This window comes from Ascaphus truei, chromosome 5, assembly GCF_040206685.1.
Source record: "Ascaphus truei isolate aAscTru1 chromosome 5, aAscTru1.hap1, whole genome shotgun sequence".
Taxonomy (NCBI): Eukaryota; Metazoa; Chordata; class Amphibia; order Anura; family Ascaphidae; genus Ascaphus; species Ascaphus truei.
The window spans coordinates 160,758,686-160,785,618 of NC_134487.1; positions in this window are offsets into that span (position 1 = coordinate 160,758,686).

A 26,933-nucleotide genomic window follows, 5' to 3' on the forward strand; every position below is an offset into this window, starting at 1 on the left:
ATAGTTGATTATCATGTGATCCCACTTTTACAAGAAGGTTTTCTGGGCTGTACAATGACAGCGTTGGTGTATTAGGTCTGTAAGTATACCTCCCATCCAGTATACACTGTACAGCTTACTTTCTGCAAATATTAATGCAGCTCTGTCTTCAGTCACCAGAAACCAGCAGGGTTTCTCTAGAACAGAAAACAAGTTGATCACCCAAAAAAGTATGTGCTAACAGGTTGTTTTTCAAGTTACATCCTAAATTACAATTTTGCTGTCAGCATATGAGCTCTTTCTCAAGGTTTGTAATGCAAGTGTTGACAGACCAAGAAGCGTCGATGGCAATGGCACAAGCAGAATAGCACTAAATAAAATATGCTGGAATGCTTGCAATATTAAATAACTGTCACAGAGAGACACTTCCTTCTTGGGTTGTCTCATCTAAATCAGTCTGTTGCATTGATGCCTGGTTTTATTACCTCTGTTTAAAGCTCTACAGAAGGAAGAACATGAATAAACAAATACACAAGTAAACACGATATGTCATCTTTCATTTGACGATTGACTATTTTGACTATTTTACACTCTGGTTACAGCATTCACTGAACATCCTTTAAACATTTCTACTTTTGCAGAAATAACTTGTGAGGTATTCTAAAATTAAAATATACACTTGCAAGTATGCACTTGAAGTGTGATGGTACTAGGGGATGTTAAGTACCACTTCTTCTTTTTTCAAACTCAAGAGTACCACTGCATTTTATATTCACACCAAGAGTACACACTGCATTTTATATTCACACCAAGAGTACCACTGCATTTTATATTCACACCAAGAGTACCACTGCATTTTATATTCACACTCAGAGTACCACTGCATTTTATATTCACACTCAGAGTACCACTGCATTTTATATTCACACTCAGAGTACCACTGCTTTTTATATTCACACCAAGAGTACACACTGCATTTTATATTCAAACCAAGAGTACCACTGCATTTTATATTCACACTCAGAGTACCACTGCTTTTTATATTCACACCAAGAGTACACACTGCATTTTATATTCAAACCAAGAGTACCACTGCATTTTATATTCACACTCAGAGTACACACTGCATTTTATATTCCCACCAAGAGTACCGCTGCATTTTATATTCACACCAAGGGTACACACGGCATTTTATATTCACACTGCATTTTAAATTCACACCAAGAGTACACACTGCATTTTATATTCACACTCAGAGTACACACTGCATTTTATATTCACACCAAGAGTACCACTGCATTTTATATTAACACCAAGAGTACACGCTGCATTTTATATGAACACCAAGAGTACCACTGCATTTTATATTCACACCAAGAGTACCACTGCATTTTATATTCACACCAAGAGTACCACTGCATTTTATATTCACACAGCACCACTGCTTTTTATATTCACACTCAGAGTACACACTGCATTTTATATGAACACCAAGAGTACACACTGCTTTTTATATTCACACTCAGAGTACACACTGCATTTTATATTCCCACCAAGAGTACCGCTGCATTTTATATTCACACCAAGGGTACACACGGCATTTTATATTCACACTGCATTTTAAATTCACACCAAGAGTACACACTGCATTTTATATTCACACTCAGAGTACACACTGCATTTTATATTCACACCAAGAGTACCACTGCATTTTATATTAACACCAAGAGTACACGCTGCATTTTATATGAACACCAAGAGTACCACTGCATTTTATATTAACACCAAGAGTACACACTGCATTTTATATTAACACCAAGAGTACCACTGCATTTTATATTCACACCAAGAGTACCACTGCATTTTATATTCACACCAAGAGTACCACTGCATTTTATATTCACACCAAGAGTACCACTGCATTTTATATTCACACTCAGAGTACCACTGCATTTTATATTCACACTCAGAGTACCACTGCATTTTATATTCACACTCAGAGTACCACTGCTTTTTATATTCACACCAAGAGTACACACTGCATTTTATATTCAAACCAAGAGTACCACTGCATTTTATATTCACACTCAGAGTACCACTGCTTTTTATATTCACACCAAGAGTACACACTGCATTTTATATTAACACCAAGAGTACACGCTGCATTTTATATGAACACCAAGAGTACCACTGCATTTTATATTCACACCAAGAGTACCACTGCATTTTATATTCACACCAAGAGTACCACTGCATTTTATATTCACACCAAGAGTACCACTGCATTTTATATTCACACAGCACCACTGCTTTTTATATTCACACTCAGAGTACACACTGCATTTTATATGAACACCAAGAGTACACACTGCTTTTTATATTCACACTCAGAGTACCACTGCATTTTATATTCACACTCAGAGTACACACTGCATTTTATATTCCCACCAAGAGTACCGCTGCATTTTATATTCACACCAAGGGTACACACGGCATTTTATATTCACACTGCATTTTAAATTCACACCAAGAGTACACACTGCATTTTATATTCACACTCAGAGTACACACTGCATTTTATATTCACACCAAGAGTACCACTGCATTTTATATTAACACCAAGAGTACACGCTGCATTTTATATGAACACCAAGAGTACCACTGCATTTTATATTAACACCAAGAGTACACACTGCATTTTATATTAACACCAAGAGTACCACTGCATTTTATATTCACACCAAGAGTACCACTGCATTTTATATTCACACCAAGAGTACCACTGCATTTTATATTCACACCAAGAGTACCACTGCATTTTATATTCACACAGCACCACTACTTTTTATATTCACACTCAGAGTACACACTGCATTTTATATGAACACCAAGAGTACACACTGCTTTTTATATTCACACTCAGAGTACACACTGCATTTTATATTCACACTCAGAGTACACACTGCATTTTATATTCACACTCAGAGTACCGCTGCTTTCTTTATTTACAAAGTGACCGTTCCCCTTCCCGTTTAAAGACTCGTTAATTCAGTTTAGAAAGTATCCCCTTCCCTTCCTAATTTGAGACCATCGATATTCTTTAAATCGCTCTAATGTTTAATAAATGTAGATAAGACACACAGGGGCCGATGCAGTAACTTGCGAGAAGGCTGAATTTGGCTGTTTTATTGCGAGATTGGCATGTAGTATGCAGTTGATGGCGGTATGTGTGCGAGTTACCTGAAAAACGGCATATGCAATTGTTGCCGGAAATCAAGCGCTGGCGGGGTGGCGAGAATGGCTATTTCGCCATATTAAGCAGCACGCAGAATGCAGTAGATGCCGAGTAAGATCTCGGGGGTGCGCGGGAGAAACTCCTTGCGAGAAAAGCGCCAAAAAGCTGCGGCACCAACAAGCAGGCGAGAGCCGAACATTTCAGCTGCTAGTGACATTGTTGTGTCATTGTACTGTTGCTGCTGGCAGCGCAGCTTCAATTGTATTACATGTCATTCAGAACCTGTTACATGGGTTGTTTATAATAAAATACATTATTAATGTTAGCCAAAGGTGTCTGTCTTGTGAATGACAAGAAGCAGGTATGTTCCTAAAACTATCTATTGAGGGACAGCGCTGTGAAAGCCTTGCTAATGTCACTAGCAGCAAGAAACACACTGCTGTGAGTAACAGAATGTAAGGTCAAACTATCCTGAGGTGATTTTTTCATGTTCAAAAGTTGCCGCCAAATTCTCCTTCAATACAGATGCATGAAGTCATCCCCCTCTTGCTGCATGCACGGGTTACAGTACACACAGCAACTCACTGACATGTACTGTAAGCTTTGCAACATAGTCCAACACACAGACACAAATGTACATGAAATGTCACAAGACACATGCACACATGTATCACCTCTTCACGTGTCAAAGAACAGAAGACACAACTGTAGCACTGCACCAGGTATGTTTCTAAAAGTATCTAATGAGGGACAGCAGTAAAAGGTTTGCTAATGTCAGTAACAGCAAGACAGTCACTACCGTGAGTAACTGAATGCTATAAGCAAGAAGGAGGTTTTTTTATTTATGTGCAGAGGTTGACGCCACATTCAAGTGAAATACGGATACATGCAGTCACCCGCCACTCACTGCAGGAACTCGCAACATGTGCAACTCACCATTGTATCTCACAATCGCTATTTACTGCATTTAGCGGCAAATTCCCGCCAAACACAGGAGATTTAAGCGCGCTGCCGACACACACATATCGCAAGTTACTGCATCTGCCCCACAGTGTCACTTTTAAACTACTCCGACCACTGATTCAATGGACACCACGTGGATCTTAATACAGTACAGCAGACTCATTTTTTTTAATGCATGAGATTAACCCCTTTATTTCCAGGTATTTTTGAAGGGGTTAAATATGGTATTTGCTCAGGGTTTGTAAAGATATTTTCCAGGATTTCTCTAATTCAGATAATACCTATGTTTTTGCTCCAGCGTTTTTTACGTGTAAAATAATCAAACATGTTCTGTATACATCTAAAAGCATTTCAACATGGAGAAAAACCTGCTTACATCTGGGGAAATCCCTTCTAGTAACAAGGGAGGGAGAGGGAGTAGGCTGGACGTATGATACCTTTTATTGAACCAACAAGTAGTTGATATGTTGCAAAAAAATTCCTTTTGAGGTTTTAGAGTTTAGAGTTTATACAATGTGGATGCATGTTTGAGCTATTTTATATGAAATATATTGAGCCCAGTACAATGTTAAATATGGGTAACATAAATATATTCAAGATACAGGTAAACCATTTCAAAGTATGAAACAGTGAAGCAGAATGAACTGATCTATTTGCAGATACGTTATTACATATACTGTGTGTAGGATCGGGAAAGAGACTTAAATCAGCATTACCATAAATGTACCCATAGACTGTCACTATAAAATGCTCACATCATTAACAATATTGAAGAATTGCTCAAATCAAATGTAACAATTATAAAACCCACCCCAAATAGGTTTGAGGACAGTCACAAGTTGCAATTAAACCATATAATTTGAATTTAACAACTACAATAAAAAAAAAGTGTGATGATTATAATAACATGAAATGATGAGCCATTAAATACTATTGCAACATCAATTAATTAAACACGTCAGATAGAGATAATTTCCTACACTGACAGCTGTTGGTTGGGACTTGTTCGGGATTAGAAAATATTTGCATCATTTCAGGGCAGGTCTGCCCTTTGTGTAGAAATGAAAGGGAATGATGAGCTAAGAATTAACTGCCTATCAATTGCAACATATACAGAATTTCACATACAAAAATGTTTGCATCATTTTAAAAGCAACATGTCACTGTCCTTTCAATGGATTTACATGCGAATGGGGTATTCAAATATATCATTCCTTCTTACCATAACTTGTTAAAGGGGTAATCCAATCTCAAAAAAATAACATTCTTGAGACTGATTGGGAAACATTTAGGTCAAAATATACCCAATTAAAGGTTCAGTTCCTTGGTCTGTTGCTCTCTTATAGTTAAATGTTTTCATCTGTAACACCTCTAAAAGATAAACGTGGTGGATATATGGTTTGCAAAAACGAAAACGATATGGACTGTTTGTGATCTATATACTGGGTTTTTTTTCAGTGCAGGTTTTATTGTTATCCACACAGGGGTATAATGAAAGAGGGTTGATACTTTAACAAAGGTTACTGCAGGATAATGAACAACATACCGGTATAAATAAATATAAGATGCCTGGGAGTGATTGCTCTTTTCTCCAGTTTCCCTTGTATGTGGTTTGTACAGGCAGCCCTCGGTTATCCAACGGAATCCGTTCTGGAAGTAGCGTTGGACAGTGAAACTGTTGTAAAGTGAGTCCCATGTTAATCAGTGGCGGTGAGCGTCGGATAATGCATTCAGGCGTCGGATAACGCACTCCGGTGTCGAAAAATGGCCCATAGGGTTGCATTGTAAAGCGTTGGATATGCCATTCGTTGTAAAGTGAAATGTTGGATAACGAGGAATACCTGTACAAGACAAGAACATTTGCATTAGAAATAATAGTGGGAGGAATTTTTATCACCCTCCACATACATGTTACTCCAACATCCCAAACAAGAGAAAGGTTTGAGGAGAAACAAGTAGCTACTGAATGAAGAATACATTCACACTGAAAAAATACCAAACAATGTATTGCACAAATCAGTTGGGAGAATATAATAAGAGTATTACATAGGTAAAAACAAGCCTTTATTTATATTTCTCCACCTTATTAGTTTTTAAACATATAATGAGCCACACCACATATAATTTGTTGTAGATAAGATAGATAGGCGGGTGTTTTTCTGAGGCAAAGGAAATAGGCAAAAGGTTTTGCAAGAATTAAGGTAAAGTAATGCGGAAGAAGCCTGTGCATGAATGAAAGGTTTTCAAATGCAGCTTAGCTCCTCCACAATAGGGAGAAATGCAATTATTGCCAAAGACAATAAATAACTGTATATATAAATATATTAATAAAATAATATTATTTAGTATATAATATGTTATAACTCATACATATGTGGAATATATACATCCTATATATATATATGGAATTATGACTCTGACTATTAATATCAATCAGTAATGTGTTTAAATATACAATATTTATTTTATTCCCATTGTATTAACAATGTATCTTGCACTTTACTAAATCGCCTTAAGTTATTATAATACAGTACATTATAATGCAGACAAAAATATAAACTCTGGGAAAGGGTATCCCTGCAAGCTCAATCATTATGAATTTATTAATATTTTCACTCAGGTTCCTGAAGCAAGAAGAGACACTATTAGAAGTGTCCGAGTTAGTACTTATTCAATATCCTATGACATACTATAGCAGGGATTCAGGGAAGCCTCTTAGTTCCATTTACTTCAATGGAACACAGTTGACACTGTGTGCTCATTTGCATGTCATTTCCCACAATCCCTAGTTGCAGTGCAAGAATTGTATGCTAAGCCAGGGGTGCGCAAACTTCTGGTGCTGCGCCCCCCTGCCTGCTCTCCCCCCAGTGTTTGCGCCCGCCCTTACCTGTGTGCCGGCGTCAAATTACACCGTCATGCGATGGGTGTCAAATGACGCAGTGGGGTCACGTGACATCACATGACCCCACGGCGTGATTTGATGCCGCATTGCCATGGCGGGGCGTCGCCCGAAGCCGGCTGAATCATGGTAAGTGAGTTACAGAGGCCCGGCACTTAACTTAAATGCCTTGGAGAAGAGCGTGGGGCCTCTGTAACCGCCACGCCCCCCTAAAAAAATTTCGCCCCCCAGTTTGCTCACCCCTGTGCTAAGCGATAATGGTGAAAGTCAGGGTTGGAGACCTGTCTGAGACGTGAATGTTCTGGCAACGGATATTTGTACAGTATGTGATTTACGTCAATAGAATTCAAGGGCATCCCCGGGGTCGTCGACAGGGTGGGGAGGGCAGGGGAGGAGAGCAGGAATAATTGTTCCAGGCCTGGCAGAGGAGGCAGAGGAGAAGGCCTGGTTGTCCATTTCCCGAAAGTGGGGCACTCAGAATTGGTAAGGTTGGTTGCATGTTTGGTTGAAGCTATTGTCATTGTATAAAATGTGTATACTATTTATTATCTGACATATCTGTCCTGCTTTAAGAATTACAAGGTTATTTTACATCCTTAACCAGTGAATTGTCCCCCTAAAATTTAAAACTACTCATTATTTGGTTAGATGTTACCATTTGTCAACAATAAAGACTCCAGTGTCTATCACACTCTAACACTGCCGTTTTGCTAAATAATTTATGCTAAGGAAGATATTTTAGAACATGTAACAGGGCCGGTTTTAGAATTTTGCCGCACTGGCCTCCTCCTCTTGCAGCGTCCCGACGTCTCGTGGTGATGCGTTTCCATGACAACGAGGCATGACGCTGCAGCTGGAGGAGGACGTCGCTGCAGGAGGAGCAAAGGGGACTTTTACAAAGGGCCCACACACTCCACTGTCAATTAGTTTAATTATTGTGGGGAAGAGAGTGGGGCCTCTGCAACCGCAGCACCTCCCCCTCCGAAATTTGCCGCACTAGGCCTTAATACAGGCCTGTGTGTCAATGTATCAAAGTACTTTGTAGTGGTTTCAATTACTTTAGAGCAGGACAGTCCAACTTGCGGCCTGTGGACTGCTAATTTTATTGTAGTTGCCTAGGCAGCTAAGTGCCTTGTTTAACACTGAAACTAACTTGTAAACTAAGGCAATGTAATGTGTGTGTATATATATATATATATATATATATATATATATATATATATATATATATATATCTATATAGTCAAAATAGAACAGTTGCCACCTGTAGTGAAACTGTAAGTGGATGGTGCATGTCCCATGGGCATAAAATAGGTATACAATACCGTTCCCGAAGACTGGTAAGCAAGAGTAGTATTCAACAGTAATGTATTGGCGAAGTCCCAGGACTTGATGTACCACTTTTCTCCAATAGATTTATGTTATATATGCTTGAAAAAATTGTAAGTATTATAATTTGTAAGTATGTATTTAAATGTATCCATAAACATTACAATATTTTTTTCTTATCCAGCCCCTCTGGAAAACCACTTGCTTCAGCTGCTTGTGCATCAGCTGGTGACTTCACAGTAAAATATTTTAGGGGGCTTTACAGATTAATTACATGACCCACTGTAATGAGATGTATCTAATCCCACATCAAACGCAAGTACATTGTTCGCCATGCAACTAAATGCACTTTTCAAGAGCCTGATGCATAGGAGGTTATTTATTAAACTGTGAATGATAGTGACAATTGGTGCAACATTACATGCAAACTCCAATTGTAGTTGTGAAAGTGCCTCGATTGGCACAATTGCAGTTTAATTACTAAGCCTATAGATCATATAAAAGTTTACAGGAACTATCGGTCAAGGGACACAACTATACTTTTTATATAAAATTAGCAAAGAAGGATTTTTATCAATAGTTTGTAAGTGGTAAGGTATGAAGGTGTGGTTTTTTTACTCGGTGATGCTTGGTGGACATAGGGAGGATATAAACCGAAACAAGGGGAAATAGGGTGCTCAACCCCAGTATCACTTCATCCAAATGAAAACTGATAACTCAGTGTATAACGACTCCATGAAGAAACCAGTGGGAGTGGGTGTAATAATTAGACCTGTGAGTCACTTGTATCATATACACATATGAAAGTACTCAACTATTGCAGTCATGAAGTCTCTTACCCACTCGCGCCGTCTCCAGGGATCACCTCCTGGAGGTGTGTTTTCTTTCATCTACGGGGTGATGATGTCATCAGTTATGCACTGAAATAAATGGAACTTTATTTTTAATCACCACCTGGCTCCCTGGCTGTGCGCTATTTGTTATTTTCTTGCTGCTTCTGGACATAGGGAGGAGTTACAGAATACATATATTGACATGTGTCCATGTCTGTGTCTGGTATCACCACTTTCCCCCTTTTCTTTGTGTCCAAAATTCCACCCTGTCCGGTTTGGCAAAAACTCTTTCGAATAATGGCCCTCGTCACATATAAACAACTTGGTTACCCATCAATACAAGCTTTTGGGAGCTTGAAATGTATTAATCTCCAAAAAAGTGTATCTTCCTCCTCCTCCACATTTCCACTAACAGCCAGGGGAATAGTTCCTCCTGCCCAGAGGGGCCTCAGGATGCTCAGATATCAAGAAAGATTGTGGTGGTAGGGTCTCCATTATTAGGTAGGTATCTGTTGCCATGACTGCATGACCCGAACGATTTGTTGTCTCCCGGGTGCTCGGGTTCGGCACATTGCGGATCAGGTAGAGAGATTGTTGGGAGGGACTGGGACTGACCCGGCAGTCATGGTAAACGTTGGAACCAATGACAAAGTTAGAGAAAGATGGAGGGTCCTAAAGAATGATTTCAGGGATCTAGGCCAACAACTTAAGGCAAGGACTTCCAAGGTAGTATTTTCTGAAATACTACCAGTGCCATGTGCTACCCCAGGGAGACAGTCAGAGATTAGGGAGGTTAATGCATGGCTGAGAAAGTGGTGTAGGAAGGAGGGTTTGGGGTTTTAGAGCACTGGGACTCTTTTTCTGAGAGGTGCAATCTTTATGCTATGGACAGATTGTACCCCAATGAAGAGGGATCTTATGTGCTAGGGGGGGGAATTTTAAAAAAGTTGGAGGAAATTTGAAACCAGGATGGAGGGGAAGGGACAAGAAACAGATAACGAGATAAATAGAATAGATGGGGAAATAGCAAGGGGTCATGGAGGTAGAATGGGGGCAAGTGCGAGTTTGACAAGCAGCGAGACACCCATAGTAAATACAGATAATACTAGAAAACTTCTAAAGACTTAACCCAATTGGCACAGAAAGGAAGGAGAAGATAAGATAATAGTACAGACTACATTTTTTTTTTTAAATGCATGCTTGCTAATGCAAGAAGCCTGACAGATAAAATGAGGGAGCTTCAATTAATAGCTGCAAGGGAGCAGTATGATATCACAGGCATTACTGAAACATGGTGGGATGAAACTCATATGACTGGGCAGTTAATTTAGAGGGTTGTTCCCTTTTTTGGAAGGAACGAGCAAATAGAAGAGGAGGTGGAGTATGTTTATATGTTAAACCGGATTTAAAACCTATTATAAGGGAAGATGTTTATGAAGGGAATTATGAAAATGCAGAGGCATTGTGGATAGAAATTAGCAGTGGAGGTAAAAGTATAAAGAAAATGTTTGTAGGTATATGCTATAAACCACCAAATATCTGTGAGATTGAGGAAACTAAAATATTTTTGCAAATGGAGAAGGCATCAAAACTAGGTCATGTTTGCATAATGGGTGACATTAATTATCCAGACATAGACTGGGGCAATGAGATTAGCATTACAACAAAAGGAAATAGGTTTTTGAGGGTGCTTAAAGACAATTACATGACCCAAATTATTGAGGAACCAACCAGGAGAGGAGCAATACTGTATTTGGTAAAATCAAACAATGTAGAAGTAATAACAAATATTCAAGTCCTGGAACATTTGGGTAACAGTGATCATAGCATGATTTCATTTTAAATAAATTATATAAAAAAAAAAGATTACTTGGGTTCAACAAACACCTTAAACTTTAGAAAGGCAGATTTTAATAAACTGGTGACTAATCTACAAGAATACGTTGTGATTAAGTTTTTGCAGGGAAAAATGTAGAAGATAAATGGGCAGTCTTGAAAACATTGTTAGAAAAGCACACTTATCAGTGTATACCCCTGGGTAATAAGTATAAAAGAAATAAGTCAAAACCAATGTGGCTAAATAAACAGGTAGGGGAGGAAATGCACAAGAAGAGGAAGGCGTTTAGATTCTTGAAGTCAGAAGGGACAGAGGCATCATATCAAAATTATAAGAAATGTACCAAAAATTGCAAAAGGGCAATCAAATTAGCAAAAATGGATAATGAAAAAAGAATTGCAATATAAAGTAAGATCAACCCTAAAAAGTTATTTAAGTACATTAATAACAAAAAAAAACCAGAAAAGAAAATATAGGACCCTTTCAGTGTGAGATGGGTAGACAGATTATTGAAGATAAGGAAAAAGCAGAGGTATTAAACAAATTATTTGCCTATGTGTTTACCAGGGATGAATCAAGTTCAATAGTAGTGCCACAGGAGGAAGCCACAACCTCCATCTTAATCTCCATTGGTTAACTGAGGAAGAAGCCCATAGGTGGCTTGATAAAATTAAAGTAAATAAGGCACCTGGCCCTGATGACATACATCCAATAGTTTTTAAGGAGCAAAGTTCAGCAATAACCAAACCATTACATTTAATATTCAGGGACTCAATTTCCACAGGGTCAGTACCACAGGATTGGCGTAAAGCAGATGTAGTGCCTAAATTTCAAAAGGGAGCTAGATTACATCCGGGATTTTACAGACCTGTAAGCCTGACTTCAATAGTGGGGAAGTTACTTGAAGGTTTAATGCAAGATAATATTCAGGAATACCTAATTGAAAATAAAATTATTAGTATAAGTCAACATGGATTTATTAAGGATAGATCATTCCAAACTAACCTTATTTGTTTCTTTGAGGAGGTCTACTTAGATTTTGCAAAGGCCTTTGATACAGTTCCACACAACAGGTTAGTGTACAAAATAAAGCGAATTGGACTCAGTAAAACAATATGCTCCTGGATTGAAAACTGGTTGAAGGATAGAAAGCAGAGAGTTGTCATAAATTGATTTTTTTCAGGTTGGGATAAGTTGTGAGTGGAGTACCTCAGGGATTGGTACTGGGACCCCTGTTTTTTAACTTGTTTATTAATGACCTCGAGGTTGGCATCGAGAGCAAAGTCTCCATTTTGGCAGAGGACACTAAATTGTGTAAGGTAGAAGAATCAGAGCAGGATGTAATTTATCTCTAGAAGGACTTGGAGAGACTAAAAACTTGGGCAGGTAAATGGCAGGTGAGGTTTAATACAGATAAATGTTTGGTTATGTATTTGGGAAATAAGTATAAACAGGCGATTTATAGATTAAATGGGGATAAATTAGGGGAATCCTTGATGGAAAAGGATTTAGGAGTGCTTGTAGACAGCAAGCTTAGCAATAGTGCCCAAAGTCATGCAGTAGCTGCAAAGGCAAACAAGATCTTATCTTGCATTAAATGGGCAATGGGTGGAAGGGAAGTAAATATAATTATGCCCCTTTATAAAGCATTAGTAAGACCACACATTGAACATGTAATATAATTTTGGGCACCACTCCTTAGAAAATACATTATGGAACTAGAGAGAGTGCAGAGAAGAGCCACCAAATTAATTACCCATGGAGACTTGGGTCATGATAGATACAATAGATTTGATGTGATGCCAGATACAATAGATTTGTTAAAAAAACGGTTGGACATCTTCTTAGAAAGGAAAGGTATACAGCGATATACCAAATAAGTAAACATGGGAAGGATGTTGATCCAGGGAGAAATCTGATTGCCAATTCTTGGAGTCAGGAAGGAATTTATTTCCCCCTTAGGAGATATCATTGCATGGTACTTCACTGGGGTTTTTTGTTTGCCTTTCTCTGGATCAATATACCGTAAGTACGGATATAGGATAAAGTATCTGTCATCTAAATTTAGCATAGGTTGAACTTGATGGATGGATGTCTTTTTTCAACCTCATCTACTATGTTACTATGTAACTATGTGTCGTGAACCAAAGTGATCTGGAAAAGGCACTTATGCACACATAAGTGATAGTAATGTGAACAGTGATACACACTACTTAGAGTCTCTGTGGACTACCTCAAACAATTAGGTGAAATAAAATGTTGTTAATTAAACACAATATCAGTGATAATAAATGTGAAGTGAAAAGTGACAATATTCAGTGAAAATAATATAAGTGAATAGATAAATGAATAAAGAGTACATGTTTCTTGTTATCCTTAGCGATTAGGCAAAATCGCAACCTCTGGTGGGAACTTGTTTGCAATTCCCATTTAGCATTCAGATTCTTCCAAGGTCCAAAGGGAGCGTTTAGCCAGGATCACCCCAAAAAAGAAGATAGTATATAGTGTATAACTGTGGATACTATTGGCAAAGAAAAGTGGAGTCTTGGATCTTTTAGACAACCTACTTACTGTGTATCAATATAATAAAGGCAATAGGAGTGTGGTTATTTTGCTGAATCAGGTAGATGTTTGCAGAATGATGAATATTCTGTACATTTGGTATGGGCACATAACAAATGTGGGATGCGTGTGGTCGTCGCGCGCCGTGGAGGATAAGATTCGCACCATTTCCCAGTCCTTCGGTAGTTCCTGTTTGCTGGGAGTATCCTTCGGCTCTGCGTCCCGCGTCATTTCCAATACCGGGTTGACGTTACATCCGGTAGGTGGCGTTCTGAAGCGAGAATGACGCAATCAGTGAATTCTCCTGACGAAGCTGATGAGGTCAGCGAAACGCGTAGAGCCTTCTATTATTGAGTCATTGCCAATTGATGACGCCAGGAGGATCTGCATAGCCACCGCATCATTCTCCCTTCAGAACGTCACCTACCAAATGTGACGTCAACCCGGTTGACAGCCCAGGTATAGGGTTTAATAGACATGCACCTTTATTCATTACCCATAGTAGACAGGCAAGCCAAATTCGTTCCATCTTTTTTAAACATTGGAAAGTATTAAACCTGGATAGAGATATTAAACATGTAGTGGAAAATGGTCCTAACTTTGCCTTTCGAAAGGCTAAATCTTTAGCCAACCACTTGTCTCCAAGTTTGTTTTGTTCAGAATCAAATAAGGCACAAAGATTTGAGAAGCCATGTGGTTTCTTTCGATGTGGTAATTGCATTATGTGCGAATTTGGGGTACGTACAAAAATCAAAAATCATAATCATTATGGTATGATTAAAAGATTTATCAACTGCAATACAACCCATTTTGTTTATTATCTCACATGTGGTTGTGGAAAGGGTTATGTGGGAAGGACCATCAGGCCCCTAAAAAATAGGATAATGGAACATGTGAGATCAATTAAAAATAAGAATATTATTCAACCAGTATGCAAACATTTTACCAATTGTCATTCAGGTGATATTTCACAATTTAAATTTGTAGGCATTGAGCATGTACGAACCCCAATTAGGGGAGGAGATAGGCTCAACCTCCTCAACCGAAGGGAGATGTATTGGATACATGTTCTTAAAACACTATCTCCAGTAAGGATTAATACTGAATGGGACATCAAACATTTCCTGTGAACTGTTTCACATGTTTCTTATCTGGGGTGTGATGGTCTTAACCTATTGTATATCTTCCGAGTGATGCTATATAATTTAATGTTATTCTGGATACGTTTTTCAATAGTGGTTTAGCATATTTTTTGGACCTTTTATGTGGTTATCTCTGTGAAGGGTTCATTAAAATAAATAGACAATCCAGCGCATAACATTGGTGTGAAAATGGAATGTTTGTAGATGTGTCCAACGATATAAAGGATGTTTTTTACAAATCAATTATGTTGGAACAACAATTTTATTCATGTACTAACCACTTTGGATTTGCCATTTATTTAATCACTACCTTATTGAGGTTTCAGCCATATCTGTACCGGGATTCTAATTTGAAAATGTTATTAATATATTAAATTGTTACAATTATATTACTATCTGGAGGTCACCTCTATATGGTTACAATTATCTATATCAAAACAGGATTTGTGATAAATTACTAGAAAATGGACTGGCTGTATACTTGGGTTATTGTTCTTATATAGGACTTAATTATTTGTTATGTAGAATATCAATTAAATGTTTAAATGAAAAGCAATTATTCTAACCCTTTCGGCTGAATATTCGGGATATTGTTTTGATGTAACACTATATTGCTAGTTATGTAGAATATCTAATGAATGTTTAAATGAAATGTAACTATTCTAACCATCTAAGAACAGCGGATATATTTGCTATGTTTCAACCAGTCTGCGATCCCCTCCGTTTTATTTATTAGTTTTCTATATTCCTTTGAGGCTTCAGTTGTTTTGTTTTCAAGTACTAACATTCTCTGTTTATGTTTTTAAATTGGTAGATTTTCATGATTAATTTAGGATGATTTATTGTGTTATGTTATACTTTGTGTGGTTGAGGAGCTCCAGCGGGGGGCGGCCACCTTTCATGTGGTCTGGCCAATGATACCTTGTGGTTGATGTCGGCGGTCAGTTCACCTGGAGGAACACTAGGGCGGCGCTTCCGCCGGGGTCCTTACCTATATAAGGTTGCATCTTACCTGCAGCAAACACTATTTGATAAAGCGCCATCTACGGCGGGAAACGCGTCAGAGTGTTGTTTCAGTTTCCTAATGGGCACTATGTGCTAATACATTTTTATTATTTTTGATTTTTGATCCTGCCTCCAGTTCTCTTTTTGGCTGTGCTCCATGTTACTTTTTGTACTCTTCTACACAGCTCTTGAGAATGACGTTCTGCACTCTTAAACCGTCCGGGCGTCCCAACATTGGTGTGAGGGAGTTTATAGGGTTAAAACTCTCTCACCTGAGAAGACCAGGAAAAACCACACCCCGGCTTGTAGGTCTGTAGGCTGATTGGAAAGGGAAGGTTTAAAAGGCCGGCAGCAAACTTCCTACACACTCTCTCATTTTGCTATCAACCTGTGAGGGGACAGGCTGCAGAGAGCCCTGCATGGCCCCCACCCTCCAGAAGTGCCGGCGGGTCTGTCGAGCGACCCCCGGCAACGGAGGTACGAGGGGGGGGGTCGCGGGCCACAGGGGACCTGGCTACATACGTATGTACTGAAAGTTATACTGCTGTGAAGTAGGGCTGATCCTCTAGCTGCAGGGGCAAATTGGAGACAAATATCGGCCCAGGTGATATCTGTCTTACTGGCCCTCCTTCCACGATGCAGTGTCATGAGAATGCGGCATCATGTGACATCACTTTGTCATGGCAATGTGTCGTCATGCAAAGTTGGGTCGCCATGGCAACTCAACGCTGCAGGAGGAGATGCTGCTCCGGTAAGAGAAACTTACAGAGGCCCTGCGCTCTCCCCCGGCATACCGTTTAATTATTATAGGGAAGAGTGTGCGGCCGTAATCAAGCCCCCATTTAACAGTTTAATGGCCAAGGCGGTACTGGTCATTGTACCCACCGGCCCACCAGGTATTTGCCCTGGTATTTGCTCATGGTATTATTTTCTCAGTGGCCTTATCCACCCCTGCCTAGCTGTAGCACCTCACAGGTTACTCACAGCTCCTTAACCTCTGTGGTTTGAAGCCTCTCTTGGGTCTCTCTGCAGCACTCTACTCGGTTGCCCCAACTCTATCCTGATGGTGGGACTCTGATCCCGTGCTGGTCTTTCCCTCTTTGGTTTCTCAGGACAGGGGCTGCTCCTGTCTGTAGTGCCCTGTAGCTCTGCTCTCTCACGTGCTCATCTCTCCCTGTCCCTCTTCTTGTCCTTCCTCCTGTGACATCTTCCTTTCCTAGGTTCACAGTTACTGACCTGAGGGCATGTCCATTAACATCCTTTATTAGTGTTCACGAGGGGAGGTTACACGTAGGATAGTGTTTTTATCTATCTAAAAATAAATAATGTATTGCATTCCTGTATCAGCCTTTACTGCCTCTGTTGTTCCATTAATATTCTCTTAAGAAGAACTTTATTGTGATGTTAATGTTGCATTACTATTTCATTTTTCTAAAAGATAACTATATATTTAAGAAGCAGGATGTATTGTATTTGTGTTTTGCATATGAGACCACAACAAATTATAGCAAACAAGGGCCCAGATCCACAAAACTCAATTAATGTCTTAACGAGGCATTAACTTAATGCCATATTAAGTGCTAGCGGGTATCTTCAAAGCTCAGTAACGCAGTGTTAAGTGCCCTTACTATACTATACTATAACAGACGTTAGTGCTAATGCTATGGAAAAGAGGTGTTACCTGTATCAATGCCAATCCACAGATAGGGAGAGGGAGAGATGCTAACAGGAGTCATTAAAATATACATAGCATATCCTATTAGCATATATCTTTATGTGCACATGTTGTTTGAAGGTGTGTTGGAGGGGATATATATAGCACTTGAGACTCCAGTAAAGTAGGATATTCTCTCACTTACTGCCATTTATATTTGAGAGTCTGGTTGAAGAAAAGCCAACTTTAGGTAAGATGGTGTAACGTGAGTTAGGTTAAGCTTAACGCAAGGCAGTGCTAACCAGCGGCTATTGTTTTTGCATAAATTGAGCTTTGTGGATTTGCGTTAACCTCAGGGAACATACTGTCCGTTACTGATTAAGATAACATGACGTTATGAGTCCGGACTTAACGGAGCTTTGTGTATCTGGGCCAAAATACTCTCTCTACCAAAAAAATGTCTTCATCTCAAGTATATTAGGGTGCAGCCCTAATAATAACATATTTTGGAGTTCAATAAAGGGAGGAATCTCAGCCATTTAGACACTTTTTTTGTTGTAATGATTATTTCAGAATGTTATACATTCATAGTTTCATTAGTTCAGTAGCATCACAAATTTAAAGTCAAAACAATAACTATGAGAATTAGACATTTTCAGCAGATGTAGGCATATATCCATTGACACATGGAGCACGTTGAATGTGACCAAACCAGAAGCAGTCCAGCGGCATAGAGGAGGACGCGGGTGGAATTTCTAGGTGCCCTTGGTCACCATGCCTCCTTTAGCAGTTGACTTAGGCCTTGGTCCCGCTGCGCTCGGTGGCGCGGGCAGCCACACGTGAGTTCCCCACCAGCAGGGGAATCCTGCGGAGCCGGTCCCGGTCCCCCCTGGCTGCACAGCTTACTACACGCTGTGGCGCGTCAGCCGCTATGGGATACAAGAGAATGGTGTTCCCTAGCGTTGATGCGTCACGTGGTGTGGCTGTGAGCCAATGGGGAGGGGAGGCTTCGGGAGGAGGAGAGGCTTCGGGAGCGGGGAGGAGTGTGGAATGAAAGCAGCGTGAGTGCCTGTCTGTGTGTGTGCCTGAGTGCGTGAGTGCCTGCCTCTGTCTGTGTATGAGTGCCTGCGTGTGTGTGTTGATTTACTTACCCGAGCCGTGGAGGGAGGGGGGGAGAGTAGCGGGTCCCTCCGCTCAAGCCACGCCCCCCCTCCCGCTCAAACCTCCCACTCCCGCCCATCTCCCGCTCCGGCATCCGCTCCCTACAGACCGCATATCGCGGTCTGTGTATGTCAGCGCCCCGCCTGTCTGCAGTTGGGGCGCGCTGACTCTGGGAGCGGGGCCTTAGCCTAAGGATGTCATTCTCTGAGTGCAATAATACTTGGTTGTTGCCCCTTTCAATATAAATGACTACACAATATAGCAGTGGTTTCCAACCTTTTTTTGGTTAAGGAACCCCAAGTGAAATTCTCAGGAACCCCCAACCATCTCTAATAGCAACTCTGTGATCAGATGCATTGTACATACTTCTGTATTTGATATAATTTTCAAATGTCCAGAAAATTACAGGGAACTCTTTAGGGATGCCCAAGGAACTCAAGGGTTTCTAGGAACCCTGGTTGAAAAACACTGCTATATAGTCTCTCTCTCTCTGACGATGCTTCTATTTTTCTCCCCACTTCTCAACTTTTCCTAAAAGCAATGTTAAATAAATGTCGTATTTCCTACATAGAATAGAGGAATTCTTGTTTTCATGTGAGATAAACATCAGTGTAGTATAGACCAGATTGACAGGTGAACCAATAAAACGCAGGTTTTCTTTCTTTCAGTAGAACATGTTGAGGTGACTTGGAAGTGTTTTGCTTTAGGCATGACATCTACAGTGAAGTCAAATTGTAAATCACTTCACATAATGAGACAACTTTATGGGTTCTAAGTATGAAGCTTCAAGAACCCGAGGCCTCGCATGAGAGAGATTAAAATCAGAGACAAACGCATTTCTGTACAAGTTTGATACATCGGACATTAGTTAGGGAGACAGGGTTAATGAAGCCTCATACCTGTAGTATAAATGACACATAAAAGAAGAGAAAAATGTCTGCAAGAATAAGATGTTTTCAACTTGATTGAATAACCACATAGAGCAGACACTATCCAAACACATGGTCACCATCTTATCCCACCTACATGTGAGTCACTAAGCTTTCTACCCCTGATATTAGTTCCGTTTGGTGCCAGCACCTTTAAATAGTATTGGCAATCCAACCAAAGATTTGTAAGAAGATTAATATTAAGTACTAAAAGAGTGCTGCGCTTCACATATAGCAAACTCATAAGGAACTATAATTGGCTGTATTTTGTGCAGAAAACGCATGTGAATACATGGCAATGATGTATGTCCTTTGAATAGCTCCAGGCAATAAGGGGATTAATAATTAAACTGTGATAGTGCTGATCGGGTCTCTATGCCACGCAAACTCCCTTTGAAGTTGTGAGACTTTAATGGGAGTTTCAGTGCAATAGTTCCCCTATTGGCAGTAATGCAGTTTAATGAATAACACCCTAAAAATGCATGTTTCCCGGTTGTTTGGGGGAAGAAATAAATAAATCCTATTATAATGTCATAGAATATGTGTAGTTCTGTGGTTCTTTCCAGTTGACATTAGAAATCACAAGATAGACATTTAGCTATCAACGTTTCATGCGTATTACTGCAATAATAGGAAACAGTGGTCAAAATTGTAACTGTACTTAAACCAGATATCACAAGAGTACTATAGCACGGGGTGTTCAGTAGGAGTGAAGAGAAAAGACCAATGTCTAACTTGAAAACGAGAGGTAACAATGTAATACTTACTGATAAATCATTTTTATAAATAAATGTTGTCCTCAAAAAAGATAATTATTGTAAAACATTATTTTTTACACTTGGACTATCCTTCCTTAACATACTTGTGGGATGATAGATGGAATAGGTTTTAACCCATTCTCTGCTGGGGGGGAAACAAAATGCTTTGCAATGCGTTGCAGACCGCTTGCTAGTGAAAGGCTGTAGGAACAGTGTCTAAGGCCGAGTCCATAGAAGGACAGGCCGCTCTGAGCTGTGCGGACGCTCCGCGCTGAGCCCCTGCATCCTCAATGAGGATGCCTTGAGAGGAGGCTCACGCGAGCATCCGCAGGCGTGCTGAGGCGCTGGATTTTTCAGCCGACAGCCAAGCTATTTTTCAGAGCGCTGTCGGCTGAAAACATCCAATCAGCGTGGAGCAGCGTCAACGTCACGGCGCCGTGACGTTGGCCGCCGTGACGTTGACATCGGTGCGTCGCGGGCGATTGGCCCAGCGACATCACTGCCCCGCCTCCCTCAGTCAATCCCCCGCCTCTGATCGCACCCGCTGGCTCGCCAGCATGGGCATGAAATCGCACAGATTTCAGCAGGCGAGCCTCAGCGCGGTCCAGCACTGACAACCCCTCTATGGCCCCAGCCTAAGGGGAAAGGTGAGCTAGGAACAGTGGAGTGTTTAAATGTAGGTTAAATGCAGCTAATATACACAAAAATTGGACAAGCATGTGATGTTAAATCATTTTGTTGTAACATTTCCATGGCAAACTGTTTCATTACAGGCAGCAGATTTTATATTTCTAAAGATTGTAATTACACTGGTAGGTTGTAAAATAAATAACCTTTATTTAACGATTACCTGCCCTTTTTTATTATTGTGTACTCGTATTTAAAAAAAAATGTGTGTAATGCTGTGTCTTAGGCCCGTTCTATAGTTCCTGCGCTTGCTGCGTGTGCGCGCGCGCCGCATTTATAGTTGGCTGACATTAGTCAGCATTTCTAGAATGGCACCGCACGCGCACGGCAGGGAGCTTGGAGCAGACCGACAAGGGAGAAGATTAGGAAATGAATGATTTTGCGCCGCTACTGGCGCTGTAATGTATGTATGTGTGTGTATGTGTGTATGTTTGTATGTTTGTGTGTGTGTGTGTGTGTGTGTATGTATGTTTGTGTGTTTGTATGTGTTTGTGTATGTGTGTGTATGTGTCAAAGTTAAATAAATAAAAATTATTTTTATTACAACATTTTTTATTTTAAAAATATTATTTAATACATAATTCACAATCTCTACACACACATATACATATATACACACACACACACACACACACACACACAGCACCTTCACTCACAGCATACACACGAAAAGCATGCGGCACGTGCACGCGCGCGCACGGCCGCACACATTACAGAACGGCCCTTATCTGTTGTCAAGATATGAATGACTATCACATTGCATGTAGTCCTCTATTTCATGCGTTTTATACATGTTAATGTGAGATTGACTTAAATGTGGTTCTGTGCGATACGATCACAATTTATTGAATACCCGCCAGAAAGTCAGTGAAACACAGCTCCTGCTCGCATTGCTAGCGAGGAGTTAAGCAGCGCTCATCTTATAAAGGGATGTATCAAATGTTGTGGTCCTTATTCGGTATGTAATGTCTTTATTTATATAGCGCCATTAATGTACATAGCGCTTCACGGCAGTAATTCATGTGACAATCATATAAATAACAAATAATACAAATAACACATAATGGGAAGAAGTGCTTCAGACATAAAAGTAACATTTAGGAAAAGGAGTCCCTGCTCCGAAGAGCTTACAATCTGTATCCTGCAATAGCACAGCAATAACCCACTGAAGTGTTTCCGTGAGATAGGGCCAGATCAGCGCTATAGCAGCTTACAGAATAAGGGCCGGTGTCTATGCCTGTCCTTTTTTGCGTAAAAAATGTAGCCAGGCTGATGCATGCATATCTCTCTGGCTAATGCTCTGCATCAAACTTCATTACATTTAATGTAGCCTCAAGCAGGTAATGATTACAAATAATTATGCAGAAAGCTTACTTTTCTTTAATGCACAGTCCTCAGAATAACTTATACAAATGATTCAGAGCACAAATGTTTTCACTAGCTTTATTTTTTCTTCTAAAAAAAAAGAAACCAGGACACCAAAGATGTGCTCTCTGAGGTCATTAGGAAATGTTACACTGTTATTTCACAGTTTCAAATAGCAAATGTTGTTAAAGGTTAACTTACTTTAAAAGAAAATGTAGTGAAAACTGGTGAAACCAAAAAACTGAGTTTTCTACCTGCTCAAAAACCATTCAGGTAACTGTTAAGGAAATATCATGAATTTCTAGAACATTTCACACAAACGGCAGAGATTACGTTTTAAATTCAGTTCACACGTGTATATTAGAAAGATAGATTTTGTTAGTTAGTTAAGTAATGCTCAACCAAAAATCCACTGAAAAAAAGCTGACTTCAAGAAAAACAACTCTACAACCCTGCAATCAACAAAAAAACACTCAGACGGTAATTTGGTGAGAATTTGAAGGCTATCTGATGTCTGCTAAATAACCTAAAAGACATCACATTTGTGTGCTTGGCTCAAGGAAAGTTAATTGTCTTCTAAATGCTGTGCTTCAATTCAAGGCTTTGTTTACTGAACTGAAAAAAAAAAAGACTTCTCTGAGAGCCCGGCTGCCCCAGGCATGAAACTTGATTTTTTTTTTCAAAACTAGAAGATTGAATTTCAGTTTGCAGGATTAGGTAGACTTTTTTTTTTAGGGGGTTGCTCCTTGTGAAAAAAAAAAAAGCAAAGGAAAAGCAGCTGGGAGGGATTAGCGAGAGCTGGAGTCTGCACATTCAAACGGATTCAGTTTTATACTTACAAGGCATTGGGGGTTATTCGTTAAACGACAGTAGAGCCGATCGGGGCCCAATCGCACAGAACTCCCATTGAAGTCAATACTGCCCCGAAACTCCCATTGAAATCAGTGGGAGTTTCCATGCGGTAGTGGCCTCATTGGCACTGTTACAGTGTAATGAATAACCCCCATTGTATCTCGGGCTTTCTAGATAACATTCAAAGTAAATAATATTCAGTTTACCATTTTGGAAAGTTATCTAACATTTTCATTTTGTGACAATAATGCTTTACTGTTAAACACATGCAAAGTATTCAGAAATCTTAGTTCAGTTAAAGCAGCAGTTCAAGCAATATCCTACATGTGTGTGTGTTTTTTTTTTTTTTTTAATAAATTAGTTCTGTACTATAAGAAAATACTTGAAGCATTTAAAAAAAATGTTTTAAAGACATTTTTAATGTTTCTAAAGTAGGAAGCATTTCTAAAGTGACAGCCCATTTCCCCTTCTGATAGGCTCTGGCTCTTGAGCCCCGCCCTCTCTCTAGCAGTGCACCAATTGTATCTAGTAACTGCCCAGTTAATCATATTCCAGGACTGCATTGTTTAGAATGCTGTGCAAGAACTGAATTAAATAACCCGGAGCAAGCGAACGATTACAGGACAACAGATCGATCTGGAATTTAGCTAATCGCTTGTCAGTGTGCAGATTGTATTGATGCACATATTGAATGGGAAACAAATATATATATATTTTAAAACGGCAGCTTGAACTGCAGCTGTAAGACGACACACACAATTGACAGTATTGTTCAACGTGTGATGGCACTAGGACAGTGTTTCTCAATCACCTGTGGTGCTGCAGCCATTTGATAAGGGTGCCACGGCCTGCGGTGTCTGGAGACTAAGAGCCTGTGATCCACCTCTACTCACTTTCCACTCTCAGCCCAGCACAGAGGAGAGAGAGGAAAGGCGGTTCGCAGCCTCCCACTGTGAATGTGGAGTGTGCATTAGAGAAAGGTGAAGAGTGTGCTATGTGAGAAGGGCAAGGTGGGACAGTTTGTGCTTTGTGACAAGGGGGGTGGGTAAATGTGGAGTGTGTTGAGAATAAGGGCGAGTATGAAGTGTGTGTAAGGCTAGGTCCCCAGTGGTCGCTGCTGCGCTCGCTTCAGCATGTGTGTCACACACCACAGCCGTCTATGGTAGGCTGACCCTACATCAAAAACAATACAAACCGGCGCCTAAAAATGTCCAAAATCAGTCTGATAAAAGTACATTACTACGTCGCCTGCGACTGCTGATGATGACAAACTCTTGCACTCTGACACTACACGTTTCGTGCACATGCGCACTTCATCAGCGCATGAAACGCGTAGGGTCAGAGTGCAAGAGTTTGTCATCATCAGCAGTCGCAGGCGACGTAGTAGTGCACAGTGTGTGGTAGCAGCAGGAATAAGACCCCGGCACACCTCCAGCAAAGAACCTTAGGATCCAGGAGAGTGTGGGAGCATTTGAAAGTTGCAGGAAACCAGCCAGACCCCACCGGAGGACAAACTGTTCCTAACACTGCAATACATTGTGATTTTACTCACAGCTTCTTGTGAGTAGGATTCCAGTTTGACACAAAACCTGCTTTGCCTGCTTATTGTTTATATTTGTCAGTTGTCTTTTATTTGTAATAAATTAGCTCTTGTTTTTCAGCCTTGCTTTTCACTGTTTATTGTTGTAAGTGGTTGTTTGTCCTGTGTTTGTGTACATGTTTGTTTGATCAACAGTATTACACTATTATTATTTCTTTCTTATTCCACATATCACGAGTCAATTGGCTGTGGACTCATCCAATTTTGGAAGCACAGAAGTTCAAGCATAACTTCTAAGTTTTTCTTCACTTGGACTTTTATCAGACTGATTTTGGACATTTTTAGGCGCCGGTTTGTATTGTTTTTGTTGCATTTCCTTTTGACTTTGTTTTGGGTCATTTATTCCTGGCAGCCTTGCTCAGTAAGTGCTGGGTACATTTAAGTGTTTATTATTATTTTGCACTTCACATATATTGTTTAGCTTGTAGCGCTACTTGCACCATTCTTTTTTTACCATACATGGCGACATGAACGCACTAGCGCGCGTGCGCCCTCCCTCCCTAACCCCCCCAGAGAGTAACGCGCACGCCCTCCACAGTGCAACTCCCTCCACAGAGTAACGCCCTCTTTGCCACCCGCCAGCCGTTTGCTCAGGACATCTCTCTGCATGCTAAGGACCCGCACTACCTCCGAGACTGTTAGTACCTTCTCGGGACGCTAGGCCGATTGGGAAGCGGGGCCCCCGCCATGGCCGATGCCGAGAGGGAGTGAGGAAAAGAGGGAACAGTGGAGAGAAATACATGTGAGGCGGGGGGGGGCAGGAATTGAGGGAGAGATGGGATTCTATGGGGGGGGGAGGGGGCCCTGCTCCTTGCACTTGTCCTGCACCCCTAGATTTCTGGTGGTGGCCCTGCAGGCCCCAGTGGCCATGTGTTTGTGGGCACGCAAAGCGCGATGATGCGTACGTTGGCAGGGAAGACAAGAATTTTGTCATGCTGTGAAGTGATCACGTGGTCGCCGGGCAGCCAATGGAAGGGTAGATATGCTTTGTCATGACCGTGCCCCCCCTGTCATGACTCACCCCCTAACGCAGCGTTTCCCAAATGGTGGGGCACCGAGTCACGGAAGCAAAATTGCCGGATCGCAGCGAGGCTGGCCGCACGGCGTCCCCCCCTCCCTCCTTGCGGCGTCCCCCCCTCCCTCCTTGCGGCGTCCCCCCCTCCCTCCTTGTGGCATCCACCCCTCCCTCCTTGTGGCGTCCACCCCTCCCTCCTTTCGGCAGCCCGAGGTGAGGTGTGGGACGGTGCTGAAGTGGTGCAGGCTGCTATCGCTGGGGTGTCAACGGTGATTCGCTGACTCGGGCTCCTACTGCAGCTCTGCATCATGATGTTGCTGCCTATGACATGCTCTGCCCCCCCACAGGACACGATGGCCGGCATGATAGGAGGTAGGAAGTGGTGTGGGGGCGCACCTGTGCCTCCGTTCCTGGCACTCCCTTCCCCTCAGTCCCCTTGGTGCGGGAGATAGGCGCAGGGGGTGGGCAGTGGTGGCTGCGCGGTCGCTGGCGGGCAGAGGGAGGCGTAAAGCCGCCTGCTCGGATCGCGGGCCTTTCCTCTCTCCCCTGCCCCCCCCTCCAGTCACTCACATCCGTCGCTGCCTCTGTAATAAATCGTGTGTGTGTGTGTGTGTGTGTGTGTGTGTATGTAGGAGAGTGTGTGTGTGTATGTAGGGGAGTGTGTGTGTGTATCAGTGGCTGTGTGTGTGTCAGTGGCTGTGTGTGTGTATCAGTGGCTGTGTGTGTGTGTTTCAGTGGCTGGCTGCGTGTGTGTGTATCAGTGGCTGTCTAGTAAAGCTGACGCTTAGTGAGGTATTGTGGCAAATTATCCAGGTAGATGTTACTCCCATTGTCCTCTGCATACGACATCTCTGCCACACTTCAATTGGCTTCAACGTATGTAAAACTTCAGTTTAACAAAATTCTGAAATTTGCCATACGTACAAGTAAAAAAAAAAAAAAAAAAATGTTGAGCTATGCATCTAGACACATTTTTGGACCCATACATATCTAGTTTAAATATATATATTACTGAGTCTCCAAAGCTTTTGCCCGGGATTCACTAAGCTCCAATACGAGTGATCCCACGTTAACTTCCATTGACTTGAATGTGGGATCATGATGTGGTAACTTGTATTGGAGCTCAGG